The 8,949-nt window shown below is 39.3% G+C and overlaps 1 pseudogene; it reads left to right on the top strand.

Moving 5' to 3' along the window:
- LOC102834517 overlaps positions 1-8,949 on the top strand; it is a 55,673-nt pseudogene that overhangs the window by 32,769 nt on the left and 13,955 nt on the right.

Raw genomic sequence — 8,949 nt, 5'->3', positions numbered from 1 at the left:
AGCCAGAGTGCTCCTTGGAGGCCAGGATGGCCAAACTTCATCTCTCATACTTCAGACATATTGTCAGGAGGGACCAGTCACTGGAGGATATCATGTTTGGTAACATGGAGCATCAGAAAAAAGAAGGAGACTCCCAACAAGATGGATTGGCCAAGTGGTAGCAGCAATGGACTCAAGCATGGCAACGGTACTGAAGTTGGCCCAGGATCAGGCAGTATTTTGTTCTACTGTGCATAGGGTCGCTATGAGTCGGTACCAACTGGATGGCACCTAGCAACAACAACACAGCAACTGTGTTCTACAGGTAAATACATGCACAAATACTTAGGCTGAACAGATATGAAAGGGAGAATGGGAGTATACTAACAAATACACAAGGTTGTGAAAGACGATATTTGATCATGGGATATTTAAACCTTTGTTGCAAACTAACCTATGCATACAGGGGGCACAATGATGAAAACTTCTTAGATATTACCAAGCACCTTGAGGCAACAAGTTGTTGGACCTAGAGGCTCAGGACCATAAGTCTCAGGGGACACCATGGTCAACTGGCATACCATAGTCCATAAAGATAATGTTCTACATCCTAGTTTGTTGTGTAGTGACTGAGATCTTAAAAGCTCATGAGCGACCATGTATGGTGCAACTATTGGTCTTTCCATGTGCAGAGGAAAGAAGAGTGATGAAAATTGTAGACACTTAGAATCAATTATTCCAGTGGACTAATGGAACATCCATATCCACAGCTCTGAGACAAGAAGTAGATGGTGTCTGGCTACCACTACCCACTTCTTTGAAAGGGATCACATTAGAAAAGCTTCGATAAAGTGGGAGTAAATAGGAACAAAACTCAAAATTCTAAACAAAAGACCTGGCTTACTGGTTAGAGAGACTGGAGGAGCCCAAGACTATGGTCCTCCGTCACTCTTCAGACCTGAGCTGGAACTTGTCCTGGTCCATTTTTCAGCCAATCAGTTGTGGTTAAATGCCATCAAGTCAATTCTAACTCATACCAACCCTGTACAGGGTTTCCGAGGAGCAGCTGGTGGGTTTGAAGCACCCACCTTTTGGTTCACAGTCCAGTGCTTATCCTACAGCGCCACACCAGGAATCAATCAGCAGATAGGTGTATAGGGAGGACAACAACACTAGTAAGATATGCTCATCATGGAATAGTCAATTATTAAAAACCAAAAGGACACAGTTATAAAGGGTTGAGAAAGAGGGTGGGACAGAAATAAGAACCACAGGGAGGCAGTGGGATAACTGTTGTTACATGGAGGGGATTACAATCACTGAGATTAAACCAAGTGTAGGATTTATTGAAGGATGATCTGCTCTGTAAACCTTCACTCAATTCACAATAAAAGTTTCCAAAACTTGTCATTGAGAGAGAGAAAAAGAAAGAAAGTAAGAAAGAAAGAAAGAAAGGAAAGAGGTGGGAAAAGAATGATGGTGATGGTTATGCAACATGGGGAGTATAGTCAGTGTGGCTGGATTGTACATGTAAAAACGATTGAAATAGTCAATGTTTTGTTGTGTGTGAATCTGTATATACATGTGCATATGTATATATATATGTGTGTGTGTGTGTGTGTGTAGCTAGATAGATAGATAGATAGATAGATAGATAGATAGATAGATAGATAGATGGATATATGCACTTACATATATTGTTGTTGTTGTTATTGTTATGTGCCATGCAATCAGTTCCGACTCATAGCGACTCTGTACAAGGTTTCCGAGGCTGTAAATCTTTACGGGAGTAGAAAGCCTCATCTTTCTCTCATGGAACAGCTGGTAGTTTCAAACTGCTGACCTTGTGGTTCGCAGCCCAATTCGTAACCACTGTTGTTAAGTGCCATCAAGTCAATTCTGACCCAAAGCAACCCTGTATAAGGTTTGCAAGGAGCAGCTAGTAAGTTTCAACCACTGACCTTGCAGTTCAAACAACTTTGTAGACTGACGCATTAGCCCCCCCGCCCACACACACACACACGTTTTAGCCCACACACACACACACACACACACATTTTATTGTGTCAATATATATACATTGCTACAATTAAAAAAAAAAAAAAGGAAAAAAGTCAATGAGCAGAAGAATCAATTAAAATAGTTGCAGAGTAGTTGTCTCCATGGTTTGCGAAATGGAGGGGTGGGGATAGGAATTGGATACCATTGCTCTACTATCTGACACTAAAATATAGGCATGTGTAATTTTAATAATAATTAAAATTGAATTTCATAAGTAGTCAAATACCTATTTTTCTATTGAAAGGTGTTCAAGGAAAAGCTATACTTAAAAACGCATTCTTATTTTTTTTTTCCTTTGGTAAAATAGCTAAGTTCAACAGAGGAAAAGAAGACTAAACCCATTCAGAATAGTGTTAAGAAACTCAGAGAATGTGGGCTTTCTCCAGACTTGGTAAGATTTCCTGATTACCTGGTTTCACTGTGGTCTTTACAGTCGAACTTAAGTTAAGTTAGACAATCTAATTAAATCTAATTCAGCTCTCATTAAAACTTCTCCATGACAGACAGGAACTTTGTTTTCCTTGGCATGTTTTTTATTATAATCAATGATAGAGAAAATAGAGCTTTGAATTGGGGCTTTTATTTTACAAGATTTCCTTAACTAACTTATCTGAGGTCTTGTACTCTCTATGCCTGATTTCTCCTCTCGTTCCTTCATACATTCTCCATTTCCTTTCTAGTCAAGAATATCAATGAAAGAGGGAAACCCCACTTATCTCTTGTAATTTATTAATCTGTCTACTTAATGTACTGCCATTCTTTTGGAATTTGAGGTTTAATTACTTAAGTTCTGAAAATAGGGAACATACATAGTTTCATACTTTGTGTTGTGCTCATTGTGAACATTTTTATCCATTTTAGCAATACGATGTCTGTTTTCATTTCATTCAGGAATAAAGCCCACCTTCATCATTCCTTCTTTCTACCTAAACCGCCTTGTTTTCTTTACTGATAGATTGTGTGCCGGTGCTCAACTCCTCTCGACACATCAGTGAAAAAAAAAATATCGATGTTCTGCCACGTTGAACCTGAACAAGTAAGTAGCAATTCAACCTCCAAGTAAATGTTTTTGCTTCTAATTGTCCTAGAGTATGATAATCAGTTTCTTGAGGCTTGGTATTTTGTCATTTGAGCCAGTTCCTGGAAGCACTGACAGCCCGTGACTCGATCATTCATCGTTTTTTATCTGTAATGGTTCTTTCCTCCTTGCTCCTTTTACTTTATGCATCTGCCATGCTACCTGTCTTTCGGCTCTCTTATTGCCCCACACTCTGTCTTTTGTACTTACTAACTTCTGTGAGAAATCTTTATCTCCTCTCTGGTTGATCTAACAATCACCCTTCATTTGCATCCTTTAGGGCCCAGCTACAAAGTGGCATTGTCAGAAAAACTTGTCACACCTTCTGACTTCAAGCCTCAAAATAAATCATGTCCTCCTCTGGACTACCTATGTGTCTCATACATGCTGGTGGTGAGCCTGCCTTAGCGATACAAGCATCACATGGGTGTCAGAGTGGAACTGTATTCCCCGGGTTTTCAATAACTTTTCAGCAGCAGCTCACTAGGTCTTTCTTCCAGGGTGCTGCGGGATGGGTTCAAAATGCCAACCTTCTTAAGTGCTTAATTGTTTTCACCACCAGGGGCCTATCTTAGTATGTGAGCCCTTAGTGGTAATTTTGTGTGTCTACGCTTTTCTTCCGTAATAGGCAATGAGCTTCTTAAGGACAAAGATCCAGAAAAGTGACATATTCTTTTCATGTTTAAGATTGTTGTTGTTAAGTGCCATAGAGTCAATTCAGACTCATAGCGACCATGTATATGGTTTCCAAGGAGCAGCTGGTGGGTTTGAACTGCAGACCTTGTGGTTTACAATCCAATACTGATCTTACAGCGCCACACCAGGAGTCCCTGTTTAAGATACTCCCCAGCAATTAGTGACTGTGTACCAAATGAATAAATTTAAATGTACATAGTGAATGAAGTAATGCATGCATACAGTTTTTAAAAAGACATATAAGTTAGGGAGAGTGATGATGTTGACTGTTCCCATAAATATCTACAACTCTGGAGACCCTAAGCAGCAGTTCTACTTTGTCCTATGTAGGGTCTCTATGAATTAGAATCAACTTGGTAACAGGGGGGTTGATTGGGTGTTTTAGTTTAACAGACAATTAACTTCTTCAGGACAAAGACCACGTTATCAACTCTGTATACCTGGTGTCATTGTCTAGGGTGTTGTACATTGTCAAACGTATTTTAGTCTGTGCTAATGGAGGGGACTTGTGTTACAAGAAATCCAAAATGTTGAAACCTGTAATATATATAATATATCTATATGTGTTTAGTATTTTAAAAATCTAGAGGGTGATCAGTTGAGATGGTGGCTTTGGTCAGCTTTAGCTGAAGGAGAGTAGAGAGGTTATGGTCAGGAATTTGAGACAAGGTTATTGGCTATTTGAATTACACTGTGAAGTTTCCTAATACAGTGATATCTTAGTAAATACAATAAATGGGTGGCTTTAATTTATTTTCTCACAGTTTAGGAGGCTAGAAATCTGAATTCATAGTTCCTGACTTGGAGAAGGCTCTATCTGTAATCCTGAGGTAAAATTCTTGTCTTTTTCAGTTTTTCTACCTTGGTTCTTTGGTGATCTTCATGTGGCATCAGTCTTTCTCTTTCTGTGCTTGTATGTTTCTGTGTTCAATCTGATCTTCTATATCTCAAAGATTAATTGACCCCACCCAGGACACATCAAGGCAAGTAGTCAGGTCCCCTCAGGGCAAACTCCTTTCCAAGACTAAGACTCATGGGGAATACACGAGTAGACATGCACTCTGACTGGTGACCACATTGGTGAAGTGAGGGAAAAACAGCAATGAAGCTGTGAGCTAAGTCCAACCACGTTCAATAGATGCCTGTGAACCTGGGTAGAGACCTGGTCAGCCTGTAGTTTAGCAAGACCTAGGGACTCCTGGTCCCAGAGTCAGTGACATAGCCACAGAGAACTAGAGTGGAGAATGAAGTGTTGTCAACTTGATAAGAAGACAGGGCATATGCACAAGAACACCCACACATGCAGATAATACCCACTAGAAGAAGAAAGAAGAGGAAAAAAAAAAAGTAATCTGATACAATTTGATGACCTTCACCTACACCTACGGATGCAGCTCAAAAGAGGGAATAAACCTTTACAGCGAGGATCATTCCCACCCCCTCCATACACAGTAAATAGGGATGGGCAACTTGGACATTGGCTACCCAAAATGGGGGGAGGGGCTACAAAGGCAAGAAGTGACTGTCTTACAAGCTTTCAAGAGGGAGCCTAGATCCAGAGGGCGTGGAGGAAGGTAGAATCTCCACTGAGTGGTATCCAATCTGTCTGGGCAGGACTGATGAAAGGAGATGGGAATAGCACTCATGTGGTACAATAGTGAATAATTACTATCAGGACTGACTGTGAGGGTTGGAAATGTAAAGGTAGACGCTTTGTAGCAAAAGGAGGAGAGTGGTTGACTTTGCAGTTTAGGAGTGGAGGTCCCTGAGACCATCAAGGGAGAAGAGCGAAGTGCGAGACCCTACCCAGAGAAACAGTGATGCCAGAGATGGAGGCAGAGATGATGACGTGGAGAGATGGAACGGCTGGGAACTCTGGACCCAGAGAGGGAGAGGGGCTATGTGCTGACAACCAAGGGGCAGGCTTGCGGGATGTACTCTTTGGTTGGTTGATGACACATGGAGGGGATTGTAACCATGGCAATGTAATAATATACAATAGGATCAATGTAAAGCTAATGTTCTCCCATGAAAATTATCACATAATTTACAATAAAACCTTTTTTTTTTAAGTAATTGGTTTCTCCATGGTTTAATTTTCAGCCAAACAATACACAAGTCTATAAAGAGAATAATAACCTAGTGAGGTGTGCACACTTTTGACTAGTCAATCATTTTAGATGAAAAGGATAGCATTAACCCAAAGACAAAGCTCAGAAGGATTAGGATAGGAGGAGGAATGGACACAGCAAACACAGGGAGGAAGTGATGTTACGTTGTTTGATTACAATTGATGAGATGAAACAAAATATGTACAAATTGTTGAATGGAAAGTTGATCTGCTGTGTAAACCTTTACCCAATTCACAATAAAATGTTTTTAAAAAAGGGAAAAACAAGTGGCTTAAGATGTACCCTACACTGAAATGGTCCATTAACATAAAGAAATACATATTCCTCAATTGGATTACATCCATAAGTATAAGAGTGAGGCTCTATAACACAAACATTTGGAGTACACAATTCAACCTATTAAAGGTGCTTCTCAGCTTGGTTGTACATTAAAATCACTCAAGGAGTTTTAAAAACATTGATGTCTGCTTCCCTCCCAAGGATTCTGATTTAAGCAGCCTGGGGTAGATGGTGGGCTTTGGGATTTTTATACACTCAAAAGTGATTCTAAAAAATTAACAGAAAATAATATCTGAAAAACTATCAACAACCTACAAAAGAAGGAAATAGTCAAATACATTGTAGGCAAGCATGTAAGAGAGTACTCTGTACTCAGCTGAGTCTGAGAATCAGTGTTGGTATGTTAAGCTATTCATGCATTCTTGGGACAAATCCTACTTGGGCATGATTTTTTTTTTAAGATTTTGTTTTTACTACTTTTGTGGGTTTACTTGTAAATTGAAAGAGAGAGAGAGAGAGAGATTTCCCCAAGGCGATTCAACCAGCAGTGGGCTCATAAGGCCATTTATTTTTGCTTGTTTTTATAAAATAGCCTTTGTTTACACAGGTCCTCTGTGTCCCTGATGTCTCATCCATCTACCAAGTTCCCTTGTTATTAGAAGAGCAAAAGGTTGTAGATTATCTTCTTCAAAGACTTGATCTCTGTGTTGAGAGGGAGTCACAAAAAATGCAGAAGTGGAGAGAAATTATTTACAGGTATGCCTCGATGAAGAGCTTGGGGGACAAGCTTTATTTCTCTTGTTTATAAGGCCTCAGGGAATTCAACTCTTGCTGTCACACTTTAACATTTCTGTCAACACATTTTGGAAAAGGTCTTACTATAAGACATGTGACGATTGTGAAGAAGGATTCTTAGCTGCCATGAAGTTGCTTATTGGGTGAGGGAATCGTCACATGGTACTTCACACAGTATTTCAGAGCAATGGGTATGCCTGGTCCTAGTTGCTAAAATCACCATGAGGATAATAAACATTTGGGAAGGGAGCACTCCTTCCTTTGCTCTGACCTGTTCCTGTTCAGTCTTGTTCTTATATATGCATATCTTTATGTAGCTACAAAAATGGTGCACAGTATTGTAATCTTTTGTTTCCATAAAACATTGCAAGCATTTTGCTGTGACACTTTTATACTTGAATGATTTTTTAAAGAGTATACTCTCTGACATGGTTGCCCACCATTTATTTGACTATTCCCTTCTTTTGTAGGCTATTGATAGTTTTTCAGACATTGTTAATTTTGTTTCATGTTCTGTCTTATTCCATAAGCAACTTGAGATGATCTGCAGTCCGAAGTTTCAGTGCTATAAACATTTATGTATATGCTTGTTGTCCTCCCCCTACCCAAGCCCTGGATAAATTCCTACATGTAGAATTCCTGCACTGAAAGACCTAATGGTTTCTATGGCTCTGTTTTTTATTTTCATTTATCTATTAGTTTGGTTACTCCATTTCATTTTAGAAGAAACTGGTTAATGTAGCAGTTTCTGTGTATATCTGTCAACATTTTAATAGTATTACTTTTTGAGATTTTCTTTTAATTTACATTTCTCTTGATTTACTAGCTAGGCTAGATCATTTTCTTTATATTGGCTTACTAACTGCATGAACTCTTTTGAATTGTCTGTTTATGTCTGTTAATTTTTGTACCTTTTGAGATTTTAATTTTTTTTTAATTGTATGAGACTTTAAAAAAACTGTCTTTATAATTGCTTCTCAAATCTACTTTCTTTTAAAAGTCTCCCATGCTAAAATTGCCTCTGTTTACTTGTCTGTGCAGAGAACTCAGTTAGTATCCACTCCCATTATATTCTTCCCAACATGTTTTTCTTCACCTTTAAAAGCAAGTTTGATCTCACAAGGTTATGTATAGTCTAAGTAAATGGGTGTTTCTTGACCTTTTTTGGGTAGATTTGATTGTTCACGGGATACCTGCTCTATTGCCCTCGTGGGAAAATACACCAAGTTTCCTGACTCATATACCTCTGTCATTAAAGCCCTAGAGCACTCTGCATTGGCCATCTACCACAAATTGGAAATCAAGGTAAGGAGGGAGGGCACAGGAATAGCACAGGGAAACATGCTAGTAGACACTGCATGTATGTCTGCTTCTGATTTTTGGAGTTCAGAATTTCTTTTTTGGGATAAAAAGATTTGTAATTTTCTTCTGGCTTTGGAAAAGTAGTAGGACATTCTCAGGAAAAAATGGACAGATATGGTTAGAGTAGACGCTGAGAGAGAATAAACATTTGAATCTGAATTCAGGGATCAAATAAGAGTGCCATGGAAATGGTCCAGAGGTGTGCAGCATAGTTGAAGGTACGACCTAGAAGCCTAGTGACTTGGAGGCCATGCCTTTGAATCCCTGAGTCTTTGAGATGCTTTGGACTCCCTATCTTAACCTGTGCTAATACCATGTTTCCTCATTTGTAAAGATAGGAATAATGCTAACCATATCATAAAACTGGTAAGCTTTCTCTGAAATGTGTGGGACACGGGTAGCACTCAGTCAACAGTAGTTTTTCTGTTCTAGTCTGTAAAGGGCAATGGTTGAGGGACTTTAGACCCAGAGAGGGAGAGGGGCTGTGTGTTGATGACCAGAGGAAAGGCTTGCAACCCTTTGGTTGGTTGATGATGCATGGAGGGGATTGTAACCATAGCAATGAAA

This window comes from Chrysochloris asiatica, unplaced genomic scaffold, assembly GCF_000296735.1.
Source record: "Chrysochloris asiatica unplaced genomic scaffold, ChrAsi1.0 scaffold00246, whole genome shotgun sequence".
Lineage (NCBI taxonomy): Eukaryota > Metazoa > Chordata > Mammalia > Afrosoricida > Chrysochloridae > Chrysochloris > Chrysochloris asiatica.
Note: the sequence above shows the minus strand (reverse complement) of the source record. Positions and strands in the feature narration are given on the sequence as shown.